Source organism: Triticum urartu, chromosome 5A (assembly GCF_056163025.1).
Source record: "Triticum urartu cultivar PI428250 chromosome 5A, HENAU_Tu73, whole genome shotgun sequence".
Taxonomy (NCBI): Eukaryota; Viridiplantae; Streptophyta; class Magnoliopsida; order Poales; family Poaceae; genus Triticum; species Triticum urartu.
This window is the reverse complement of record NC_141877.1, coordinates 607361825-607375858: the sequence shown is the minus strand read 5'-3', so window position 1 is coordinate 607375858 and position 14034 is coordinate 607361825.

Here is a 14034-nt window from a genome sequence, read left to right as displayed (position 1 = left end):
CGTGCACTCAACCGCGTGCCGCACCTCACAACTGAACGTCGGTTTCTGTCGTCTTGGTCTTCGGTTTGGCTCGTCTCCTGTCGATCCAGAAGGAGAAGCTTCCGTCTTGCTGCGTACGCGCGTGTAACAAAAGGTGAGGAGAAAACTTTGCGAGTAAGGATACGCCCGCCCCGTGCGCGTACAATTAATTACGTACGTACAGATTTGGATGTGAGAAGCATGCGTCTTCGTCTAAAATGCAATAATGCTAAACATATAAAGAGTTACACACAATTACACGCTGATTAGGATTTTTTCCATCTACTAACCAATCACAAACTTGTTCCCTCCCCTGATTTTCAGAGAAGATGGGCCGCCTCCCTATCTATTAACCAATCAAATTAACCCTTTTTATAAAACCTTATAACTCGTTTGTATGTATAGCATTATTCGTCCAATGTGTGCAACGATGGGCCGGTCACTCCAACACGCTAAAGGAAGAAACTTCGATCGAAATGCGACTGTGGAGTGTGGTTGATCGAGACGAGAGCAACGGCTGGTCACATGAGCAAGGCAAGGCAAACTGGAATTAGCAGAGATTTCTTCATGCGACCGTGGAGTGGAGTGGAGCGTGAACATCCTACTCCTGCTCAGGCCGAGTGATGATCGACAAGCGAAAACCTTCGCTCGCTGCGTGATCGAGACACCTACACACATACAGCAGTGCACGCGTTTGTCACCGAGAGAGACACGTGCGTCCCAGGATCAATTTTCCATTTTTCTTGTTGTTGTTGAGAACGATCAATTTTCCACATGAACCGTCCATCTATCGGCCCTTTTTCTCTCCGGCAGCAGGCCGCGGAGGTCAAACCTCTCCCTCTTCCTTTTTCCAAATGGGGAGTTTCTAGACTACGTGTTTGGCCGGGCAATGCGTCACTAGTCATGTACGTACGTCAAGACTGAAATCGTGGTTCCACCAAACAACTGGCATCCAGGGAATTGCATTGCATTGCATCGACACAATCCAACCAAAAGTCTTGCTTCTATAATTAACAATCACAACACACTTAAATCATACTAATGGCTAGCTATTGGCAACTTGTCTTTCGTTATCATCAGCCATCAGGCGTATATATGCGGCCCAAGGCTAAGGGCGGTTAGTAGCACGCAACATGTCCAATCCAATCATAGACAAAACATCAACGTCGAATGCCACCGACCCAATAAAAGACGGGCCAAATTCAGATAAAAACAATGTTGGCAAACTATATGTGTGTACAACTACCTCATCCCCTCATCAATCATTGCTATCCTTTCCATAGGTGGAACTTGCTCAAGTGTGCACGTAGACGAAGCGTTGTCAATTGAGAAAACTATATACACGAACGAGAGAAACTTTCTATACGCAAGGAAAACATGGAACTTTTCACACAGAAGGGGAGGAAAGCATAACATGACTCGGCAAACTGCCTTTTACAGGAGCATCCAAGTCCAAAGCCACAAGAAAAATGAATGATGGCAACACCTCAACGCCAAAGGCATGTCCAGGAGAAAACACATGCCACGGTTGAAACACGATATCACACAACACAACACATTGCTCAGAAGAAATATAAAACATCTGGCCATCCATCCATCCTTATTTACATCCGTCGTGGCGGTTCATATAAGCATGGTCATGGTGATGGTGGTGGAAAGCCTACTCACCATTCAGGTTATAAATAGAGAACTTGGGCAATGAATAGCTCGACAAAAAGAGGTTAGTCATTGTCGTACAGGTGCAAGCTGGAAGGAGAATTCCCTCGGCGTGCTCGAACAGCTCCATGCATGGTCGGGGCTCAGTGCGGCGGCGCCGGTGGATGGACTGGGGAAATGTCTGGGAGGGATGGGTTTTTAACTTTTTATGATGCGGAGCGGAGGTTGACGACGAGGCAAGATGATTGAATTGGCTCTGGTTGTGCGCGAAGTTAATAAGGGGGTGCTGGTTGTGGCTGCGAGTGGGGTCGGCTTGTAAGATGACTATTGGTCTGCCCCGTCCGGCCGCTGGGGGACTAGGGTACACATCGGGTGTTGGATGGTGCGTTCAGAGCGTTGGACTGGACCAAACACCATTTACCACGTTGTCCAGGCCTCAGTTTACCAACAATTTCTTCGCTTTCCCACGGCAGCGTTTCTACGAAACTGAAACTAATCCAGCGTCAAGTTTAGTGTAACCTTTTTGGATTATGCTCGTTCGGTGGACGGACGGATGACAATTCTGGTTTTAGCGGAGTACAAGTTGGGCAGTGGGATCTTGATAGGATGGTGCCTAATAAATGATTTATTGAGATTTAGGGCATTATAATAACTTCCAAAAAATCAACGGCCTCGATCGCGCATGGATCTCGAGGAAACCGCGATGGGGGCTGATGAAGCTATGTACCTAGGGTAAGGTCATGGACTTGTCCAAACTGACCTACCCAAGGACATCTCCAGAAGAAATCACCTTTCAATCGACTTGGAGGTGTTCCACTCGACGGACTCGAAGATACTCGACCAAGAAGCAATCACTCGACCAAGAAGCAACCACTCGACGGTCAGGAGACCTAAGGGCACTCTGCATGCTAACTGTCGGTTATTAAGTAGCTTTTATGGTCATCATAGCACTTTATTAGGGGCGTTATCAGTAACGCCCGACATTAATGTATTTAAAACCTTTGTAACTGAGGGCGGGAGGGGTCTGGCGACCTACCCAAGGACATCTCTAGAAGAAATCACCTTTCAATCGACTTGGAGGTGTTCCACTCGACGGACTCGAAGATACTCGACCAAGAAGCAATCACTCGACCAAGAAGCAACCACTCGACGGTCAGGAGACCTAAGGGCACTCTGCATGCTAACGGTCGGTTATTAAGTAGCTTTTATGGTCATCATAGCACTTTATTAGGGGCGTTATCAGTAACGCCCGACATTAATGTATTTAAAACCTTTGTAAGTGAGGGCGGGAGGGGTCTGGCGAACTCTATATAAGCCACCCCCCTCCTCAGGGACAAGGGTTCGCACCCCTGTAATTCATACACGCATAATCCAGTCGACCGCCTCCGGGCTCCGAGACGTAGGGCTATTACTTCCTCCGAGAAGGGCCTGAACTCGTAAACCTCGCGTGCTTACAACTTCTCCATAGCTAAGATCTCGCCTCTCCATACTTACCCCCCTACACTACTATCAGACTTAGAACCACGACAGTTGGCGCCCACCGTGGGGCAGGTGTTTTAGCGTTTTGTTGGAGGAGTTGCGATCTTTTCCGACTCGAATCATCATGGTTTTCGGTGGAGTTTTGGTGGAGGGCCGCGAGATCCGTCTCGGCGCGCTCACGTTCATCGCCGACGACTCCGCTTGGCTTCAGGAGGCTCCGCTCGACGTGGACGCACTCCCTGTCTGCGGGGAAACGCACTTTAGCGCGCGCGTCCGCGGCGTTCTCCTGCGGCAACCGTCGACCCCCTACCGGTCGGCTCCTGTGTTGTCCTCCCTCCCTGTTTCCCGCCGGCGCAAGCGCTCCGGTCGGTCGAGACTTCAGCGGTGGGTGAGGCACGCGGTGGCACGCCAGTCGGCCACCCCTCAAGTCGCGGCGATCGAGCCCGACGAATCCCTCTACGGCCTGTTCGACCTGTCAACTGGCTCCGCAGAGACCGCATCTGAGTGCGACAGCAGTGATCCGGCAGCGGAGGTTCTGATGGTCGATGGACCGCCCAGTCCTCCCGGTTTTCCCCGCACCAACGGAGGCGCAGGTGGAGGCGTCCCGTCGCGTTCCCATGAGGAATATCTCCCCGAGCCTCTCACGTCGCTGCAGAGAGAAGAACTTCGTGGCCGGAACATGGATGCACTGCACACTCCTATCGTTGGAGAAACCCCCGAGGCTCGTGCCTTGCAGGACGCGCGCCTGGCGAACTTAGCCGAGCGCACTCGACTGGAGAACCTCCAGTGAGCACTCGACGAGCGTGCGCGACAACGGGTTCCCGAATCCAGTCGACGTCAGCTCTTCCCGCCCCCGCAGGTATATCGAACTCCGATTCAGAATTTAGCAGCTGTAGCCCGTATAGCAGAGTCGATTCAACCTTCCCAGTCGGAGGCTGGCAGAGGCTTGCTGCAGATCAGAGCGTTACTCCGGGCAGTAGGAGACCAGAATTCCGCTGTTTCTCAGTCGCGGAACAAGATTCATAGCATATCCGTTGCTACCGACACGGTCCAGTCGGCTCATAGCCCAAGATCGCCCCCGAGGCGTGAGGGACGTGGGGACCGACGTAATCAGTACGGGAACCGTGAGCAATTTGATCACCGATTCGATCGTGACGATCGACGTTGAGTGCCCACCCCTCCTCCAAGGAGCGGGTCGTGTTGGAAATATGCCCAAGAGGCAATAATAAAAGCATTATTATTATATTTCTTTGTTCATGATAATTGTCTTTATTCATGCTATAACTGTATTATCCGGAAATCGTAATACACGTGTGAATACATAGACCATAATATGTCCCTAGTAAGCCTCTAGTTGACTAGCTCGTTGATCAACAGATAGTCATGATTTCCTGGCTATGGACATTGGATTTCATTGATAACGGGATCACATCATTAGGAGAATGATGTGATGGACAAGACCCAATCCTAAGCATAGCACAAAGATCGTGTAGTTCGTTTGCTAGAGCTTTTCCAATGTCAAGTATCTTTTCCTTTGACCATGAGATCGTGTAACTCCCGGATACCGTAGGAGTGCTTTGGGTGTATCAAACGTCACAACGTAACTGGGTGACTATAAAGGTGCACTACAGGTATCTCCGAAAGTGTCTGTTGGGTTGACACGGATCGAGACTGGGATTTGTCACTCCATATAACGGAGAGGTATCACTGGGCCCACTCGGTAATGCATCATCATTATGAGCTCAAGGTGACCAAGTGGTTGATCATGGGATCATGCATTACGGTACGAGTAAAGTGACTTGCCGGTAACGAGATTGAACAAGGTATTGGGATACCGACGATCGAGTCTCGGGCAAGTAACATACCGATTGACAAAGGGAATTGTATACGGGGTTGATTAATCCTCGACATCGTGGTTCATCCGATGAGATCATCGTGGAGCATGTGGGAGCTAACATGGGTATCCAGATCCCGCTGTTGGTTATTGACTGGAGAGTCGTCTCGGTCATGTCTGCTTGTCTCCCGAACCCGTAGGGTCTACACACTTAAGGTTCGGTGACGCTAGGGTTGTGAAGATATGTATATGCAGTAACCCGAATATTGTTCGGAGTCCCGGATGAGATCCCGGACGTCACGAGGAGTTCCGGAATGGTCCGGAGGTAAAGAATTATATATAGGAAGTGCTGTTTCGGCCATCGGGACAAGTTTCGGGGTTATCGGTATTGTACCGGGACCACCGGAGGGGTCCCGGGGGCCCACCGGGTGGGGCCACCTATCCCGGGGGGCCACATGGGCTGTAGGGGGTGCGCCTTGGCCTACATGGGCCAAGGGCACCAGCCCCTATAGGCCCATGCGCCTAGGGTTTCCATATGGGAGGAGTCCCACTAGTGGAAGGCACCCCTAAGTGCCTTGGGGGGGAGGGAAACCTCCCCTGGCCGCCGCACCTAGGAGATTAGATCTCCTAGGCTGCGCACCACCCCCCCTTGGCCCTCCTATATATAGTGGGGGAGAGGAGGGACTTCATACCTCAGCCTTTGGTGCTTCCTCTCTCCCCGTTACGTCTCTCTCTCGTAGTATAGGCGAAGCCCTGCTACCGTGACGCCCTGCATCCACCACCACGCCGTCGTGCTGTTGGATCTTCATCAACCTCTCTTCCCCCCTTGCTGGATCAAGAAAGGAGGAGACGTCATCCGTTCCGTACGTGTGTTGAACGCGGAGGCATCGTCCGTTCGGTGCTAAGATCTTCGGTGATTTGGATCACGTCGTGTTCGACTACATCATCCCCGTTCTTTGAACGCTTCCGCTCGCGATCTACAAGGTACGTAGATGCATCTAATCACTCGTTGCTAGATGAACTCCTAGATGGATCTTGGTGAAACCGTAGGAAAATTTTTGTTTTCTGCAACGTTCCCCAACAGTGGCATCATGAGCTAGGTCTATGCGTAGTTCTCTTGCACGAGTAGAACACAAAGTAGTTGTGGGCGTTGTTTTTGTTCAATATGCTTGCCGTTACTAGTCTTATCTTGATTCGGCGGCATCGTGGGATGAAGCGGCCCGGACCGACCTTACACGTAGTCTTACGTGAGACAGGTTCCACCGACTGACATGCACTAGTTGCATAAGGTGGCTAGCGGGTGTCTGTCTCTCCTAATTTAGTTGGATCGGATTCGATGAAAAGGGTCCTTATGAAGGGTAAATAGCAATTGGCATATCACGTTGTGGTCTTTGCGTAGGTAAGAAACGTTCTTGCTAGAAACCCATAGCAGCCACGTAAAACATGCAAACAACAATTAGAGAACGTCTAACTTGTTTTTGCAGGGTATGCTATGTGATGTGATATGGCCAAAGTTGTGATGAATGATGAATGATCTATATGTGATGCATGAGATGTTCATGCTATTGTAATAGGAATCACAACTTACATGTCGATGAGTATGACGGTGACAGGATGATCATGGAGCCCCAAGATGGAGATCAAAGGAGCTATGTGATATTGGCCATATCATGTCACTATTATTATTTGATTGCATGTGATGTTTATCATGTTTTGCATCTTGTTTGCTTAGAACGACGGTAGTAAATAAGATGATCCCTCATAATAATTTCAAGAAAGTGTTCCCCCTAACTGTGCACCGTTGCTACAGTTCGTCGTTTTGAAGCACCACGTGATGATCGGGTGTGATAGATCCTTACGTTCACATACAATGGGTTTAAGACAGATTTACACACGCAATACACTTAGGTTGACTTGACGAGCCTAGCATGTGCATAGACATGGCCTCGGAACACAGAAGACCGAAAGGTCGAGCATGAGTCGTATAGAAGATACGATCAACATGAAGATGTTCACCGACGTTGACTAGTCCGTGTCACGTGATGATCGGACACGGCCTAGCCAACTCGGATCATGTTATACTTAGATGACTAGAAGAGGGATGTCTATCTAAGTGGGAGTTCATTAATAATTTGATTAGATGAACTTAATTATCATGAACTTAGTCTAAAACCTTTACAATATGTCTTGTAGATCAAATGGCCAACGTTGTATTCAATTTCAACGCGTTCCTAGAGAAAACCAAGCTGAAAGACGATGGCAGCAACTATACGGACTGGGTCCGGAACCTGAGGATCATCCTCATAGCTGCCAAGAAAGATTATGTCCTACAAGCACCGCTAGGTGATCCACCTGTCCCACAGAACCAAGACGCTATGAACGCTTGGCAGACACGTACTGATGACTACTCCCTCGTTCAGTGCGGCATGCTTTACAGCCTAGAGCCGGGGCTCCAAAAGCGTTTTGAGAGACATGGAGCATATGAGATGTTCGAAGAGCTGAAAATGGTTTTCCAAGCTCATGCCCGGGTCGAGAGATATGAAGTCTCCGACAAATTCTTCAGCTGTAAGATGGAGGAAAATAGTTCTGTCAGTGAGCACATACTCACTATGTCTGGGTTACATAACCGCTTGACTCAGCTGGGAGTTAATCTCCCGGATGATGCGGTCATTGACAGAATCCTCCAGTCGCTTCCACCAAGCTACAAGAGCTTTGTGATGAACTTCAATATGCAGGGGATGGAAAAGACCATTCCTGAAGTATTTGCAATGCTGAAATCAGCAGAGGTAGAAGTCAAGAAGGAACATCAAGTGTTGATGGTCAATAAAACCACTAAGTTCAAGAAGGGCAAGGGTAAAAAGAACTTTGAGAAGGACGGCAAGGAAGTTGCCGCGCCCGGCAAGCAAGCTGCTGGGAAGAAGAAGTCAAAGTATGGACCCAAGCCTGAGACGGAGTGCTTTTATTGCAAAGGGAAGGGTCACTGGAAGCGGAACTGCCCCAAATACTTAGCGGACAAGAAGGCCGGCAAAACAAAAGGTATATGTGATATACATGTAATTGATGTGTACCTTACCAGTACTCGTAGTAACTCCTGGGTATTTGATACCGGTGCCGTTGCTCATATTTGTAACTCACAGCAGGAGCTGCAGAATAAACAGAGACTGGTAAAGGACGAGGTGACGATGCGCGTCGGGAATGGTTCCAAGGTCGATGTGATCGCCGTCGGCACGCTACCTCTACATTTAGCTACGGGATTAGTTATAAACCTCAATAATTGTTATTTCGTGCCAAGTTTGAGCATGAACATTGTATCGGGATCTCGTTTAATACGAGATGGCTACTCATTTAAATCTGAGAATAATGGTTGTTCTATTTATATGAGAGATATGTTTTATGGTCATGCTCCGATGGTCAATGGTTTATTCTTAATGAATCTCGAACGTAATATTACACATATTCATAGTGTGAATACCAAAAGATGTAAAGTTGATAACGATAGTCCCACATACTTGTGGCACTGCCGCCTTGGTCACATAGGTATCAAACGCATGAAGAAGCTCCATGCAGATGGACTTTTAGAGTCTCTTGATTATGAATCATTTGACACGTGCGAACCATGCCTCATGGGTAAAATGACCAAGACTCCGTTCGCAGGAACAATGGAGCGAGCAACCAACTTATTGGAAATCATACATACTGATGTGTGCGGTCCAATGAGTGTTGAGGCTCGCGGTGGCTATCGTTATGTTCTCACCCTCACTGATGACTTAAGTAGATATGGGTATGTCTACTTAATGAAACACAAGTCTGAAACCTTTGAAAAGTTCAAAGAATTTCAGAGTGAAGTTGAGAATCAACGTGACAGGAAAATCAAGTTTCTACGATCAGATCGTGGAGGAGAATACTTGAGTCACGAATTTGGCACACACTTAAGAAAATGTGGAATAGTTTCACAACTCACGCCGCCTGGAACACCTCAGCGTAATGGTGTGTCCGAACGTCGTAATCGCACTCTATTAGATATGGTGCGATCTATGATGTCTCTTACCGATTTACCGTTATCTTTTTGGGGCTATGCTTTAGAGACTGCCGCATTCACTTTAAATAGGGCTCCGTCGAAATCCGTTGAGACGACACCGTTTGAATTATGGTTTGGGAAGAAACCTAAGCTGTCATTTCTAAAAGGTTGGGGATGCGATGCTTATGTCAGGAAACTTCAACCTGAAAAAGCTCGAACCCAAATCGGAAAAATGCGTCTTCATAGGATACCCTAAAGAAACCATTGGGTATATCTTCTACCTCAGATCCGAAGGCAAGATCTTTGTTGCCAAGAATGGATCCTTTCTGGAGAAAGAATTTCTCTCGAAAGAAGTAAGTGGGAGGAAAGTAGAACTTGATGAAGTATTACCTCTTGAACCGGAAAATGGCGCAACTCAAGAAAATGTTCCTGAGGTGCCTGCACCGACTAGAGAGGAAGTTATTGATGATGATCAAGATACTTCTGATCAAGCTCCTACTGAAATTCGAAGGTCCACAAGGACACGTTCCGCACCAGAGTGGTACGGCAACCCTGTCTTGGAAATCATGTTGTTAGACAACAGTGAACCTTCGAACTATGAAGAAGCGATGGCAGGCCCGGATTCCGACAAATGGCTAGAAGCCATGAAATCCGAGATAGGATCCATGTATGAAAACAAAGTATGGACTTTGACTGACTTGCCCGTTGAACGGCGAGCCATAGAAAATAAATGGATCTTCAAGAAGAAGACAGACGCGGATGGTAATGTGACCATCTATAAAGCTCGGCTTGTCGCTAAGGGTTATCGACAAGTTCAAGGAATTGACTACGATGAGACTTTCTCACCGGTAGCGAAGCTAAAGTCCGTCCAAATCATGTTAGCAATTGCCGCATTCTACGATTAGGAGATATGGCAAATGGACGTCAAAACGGCATTCCTTAATGGTTTCCTTAAGGAAGAGTTGTATATGATGCAGCCGGAAGGTTTTGTCGATCCTAAGAATGCTGACAAGGTGTGCAAGCTCCAACGCTCGATTTATGGGCTGGTGCAAGCATCTCGGAGTTGGAACATTCGCTTTGATGAGATGATCAAAGCGTTTGGGTTTACGCAGACTTATGGAGAAGCCTGCGTTTACAAGAAAGTGAGTGGGAGCTCTGTAGCATTTCTCATACTATATGTAGATGACATACTTTTGATGGGAAATGATATAGAACTCTTGGACAGCATCAAGGCCTACTTGAATAAGAGTTTTTCAATGAAGGACCTTGGAGAAGCTGCTTATATATTAGGCATCAAGATCTATAGAGATAGATCAAGATGCCTCATAGGTCTTTCACAAAGCACATACCTTGATAAGATTTTGAAGAAGTTCAAAATGGATCAGTCCAAGAAGGGGTTCTTGCCTGTGTTACAAGGTATGAAATTGAGCTCAGCTCAATGTCCGATCACGGCAGAAGATATAGAAGAGATGAGCGTCATCCCCTATGCATCAGCCATAGGTTCTATTATGTATGCCATGCTGTGTACCAGACCTGATGTAAACCTTGCCGTAAGTTTGGTAGGAAGGTACCAAAGTAATCCCGGCAAGGAACATTGGACAGCGGTCAAGAATATCCTGAAGTACCTGAAAAGGACTAAGGTGATGTTTCTCGTTTATGGAGGTGACGAAGAGCTCGTCGTAAAGGGTTACGTCGACGCTAGCTTCGACACAGATCTGGATGACTCTAAGTCACAAACCGGATACGTGTATGTGTTGAATGGTGGAGCAGTGAGCTGGTGCAGCTACAAACAGAGCGTCGTGGCGGGATCTACATGTGAAACGGAGTACATGGCAGCCTCGGAGGCAGCACATGAAGCAATATGGGTGAAGGAGTTCATCACCGACCTAGGAGTCATACCCAATGCGTCGGGGCCAATCAAACTCTTTTGTGACAACACTGGAGCTATTGCACTTGCCAAGGAGCCCAGGTTTCACAAGAAGACAAGGCACATCAAGCGTCGCTTCAACTCCATTCGTGAAAATGTTCAAAATGGAGACATAGAGATTTGTAAAGTACATACGGACCTGAATGTAGCAGATCCGTTGACTAAACCTCTCCCTAGGGCAAAACATGATCAACACCAGAATTCCATGGGTGTTCGATTCATCACAATGTAACTAGATTATTGACTCTAGTGCAAGTGGGAGACTGTTGGAAATATGCCCTAGAGGCAATAATAAAAGCATTATTATTATATTTCTTTGTTCATGATAATTGTCTTTATTCATGCTATAACTGTATTATCCGGAAATCGTAATACACGTGTGAATACATAGACCATAATATGTCCCTAGTAAGCCTCTAGTTGACTAGCTCGTTGATCAACAGATAGTCATGATTTCCTGGCTATGGACATTGGATGTCATTGATAACGGGATCACATCATTAGGAGAATGATGTGATGGACAAGACCCAATCCTAAGCATAGCACAAAGATCGTGTAGTTCGTTTGCTAGAGCTTTTCCAATGTCAAGTATCTTTTCCTTTGACCATGAGATCGTGTAACTCCCGGATACCGTAGGAGTGCTTTGGGTGTATCAAACGTCACAACGTAACTGGGTGACTATAAAGGTGCACTACAGGTATCTCCGAAAGTGTCTGTTGGGTTGACACGGATCGAGACTGGGATTTGTCACTCCATATAACGGAGAGGTATCACTGGGCCCACTCGGTAATGCATCATCATTATGAGCTCAAGGTGACCAAGTGGTTGATCACGGGATCATGCATTACGGTACGAGTAAAGTGACTTGCCGGTAACGAGATTGAACAAGGTATTGGGATACCGACGATCGAGTCTCGGGCAAGTAACATACCGATTGACAAAGGGAATTGTATACGGGGTTGATTAATCCTCGACATCGTGGTTCATCCGATGAGATCATCGTGGAGCATGTGGGAGCCAACATGGGTATCCAGATCCCGCTGTTGGTTATTGACTGGAGAGTCGTCTCGGTCATGTCTGCTTGTCTCCCGAACCCGTAGGGTCTACACACTTAAGGTTCGGTGACGCTAGGGTTGTGAAGATATGTATTGCAGTAACCCGAATATTGTTCGGAGTCCCGGATGAGATCCCGGACGTCACGAGGAGTTCCGGAATGGTCCGGAGGTAAAGAATTATATATAGGAAGTGCTGTTTCGGCCATCGGGACAAGTTTCGGGGTTATCGGTATTGTACCGGGACCACCGGAGGGGTCCCGGGGGCCCACCGGGTGGGGCCACCTATCCCGGGGGCCACATGGGCTGTAGGGGGTGCGCCTTGGCCTACATGGGCCAAGGGCACCAGCCCCTATAGGCCCATGCGCCTAGGGTTTCCATATGGGAGGAGTCCCACTAGTGGAAGGCACCCCTAAGTGCCTTGGGGGGGAGGGAAACCTCCCCTGGCCGCCGCACCTAGGAGATTAGATCTCCTAGGCTGCGCACCCCCCCCCTTGTCCCTCCTATATATAGTGGGGGAGAGGAGGGACTTCATACCTCAGCCTTTGGTGCTTCCTCTCTCCCCGTTACGTCTCTCTCTCGTAGTATAGGCGAAGCCCTGCTACCGTGACGCCCTGCATCCACCACCACGCCGTCGTGCTGCTGGATCTTCATCAACCTCTCTTCCCCCCTTGCTGGATCAAGAAAGGAGGAGACGTCATCTGTTCCGTACGTGTGTTGAACGCGGAGGCATCGTCCGTTCGGTGCTAAGATCTTCAGTGATTTGGATCACGTCGTGTTCGACTACATCATCCCCGTTCTTTGAACGCTTCCGCTCGCGATCTACAAGGTACGTAGATGCATCTAATCACTCGTTGCTAGATGAACTCCTAGATGGATCTTGGTGAAACCGTAGGAAAATTTTTGTTTTCTGCAACGTTCCCCAACAGGTCGTATGCACCTCGACAGCAGGATGACAGGCACCCTTGTAGTGCTGGGCGAAGGATTCTAGTCGACTCCAGGGAACCGGGCTTTGATGCGAGATCCATTCTCGTTCAAGGTCTGGTCGACAGGAACAGAGCTCACCGAGAAGGACACGACAGAGACGCACCTACCAGCAACAGAGCGCGTGTTTCGGGGCCAGAGTGCTTTAGCAGTGCCATTAGGGCCGCTGTGATCCCTCCCAACTTCAGGTTGGCGACTGGAGTCAGTAAGTTCACGGGTGAGTCCAAGCCCGATACTTGGCTTGAAGACTACCGAGTGGCCGTCCAGATTGGTGGCGGCAATGATGAAGTGGCCATGAAGCATCTGCCCCTCATGTTGGAAGGCTCGGCCAGAGCGTGGCTAAACCAGTTAGCACCCAGCAGCATTTACACTTGGGAAGATCTCGCCCGAGTGTTTGTCACCACATTTGAAGGAACATGCAAGCGACCGGCAGGGCTGACGAAACTGCGGTCTTGCGTGCAGAAGCCGAATGAAACTTTGAGGGACTACATCCAGAGATGGATCACGTTACATCACATGGTGGAGAATGTGCCTAACCACCAAGCAGTCTGTGCCTTCAAAGAAGGCGTCAAGTACAAAGAACTGAATTTGAAATTCGGTCGAACCGGAGATATGTCTCTGAATCGGATGATGGAGATTGCCACCAATTATGCTAATGGTGAGGATGAGGATCGACTCAGGAGTGGCAAGCTCAAGTCAGTCGCTCAAGAAGCCGGAGGAAATTCCAACCGGAAACAGAAGCGGAAAGCCGAGCCAGCTGCTCCTGGGGAAGCCTTGGCTGTGACTCAAGGAAAGTTTAAGGGGAAACCCAAAGGACCTTGGAACCCCAAGAAAGTTAAAGACCAGGACGGAAATGATGTGTTGGATTTGCCGTGCCTCGTCCACACCAAGAAAGATGAAGAGGGTAATTTTATTTACCCAAAACATACCACTCGACAGTGTCGACTCTTGATCCAGCAGTTCCAGGGCAAGCAACCCAAAGATAAGGAAAAGGAGTCGGACAAAGTTGAGGACAAGGAAGATAGTGACGATGGATACGCTCAGGTCAATTCCACTCTGATGATTT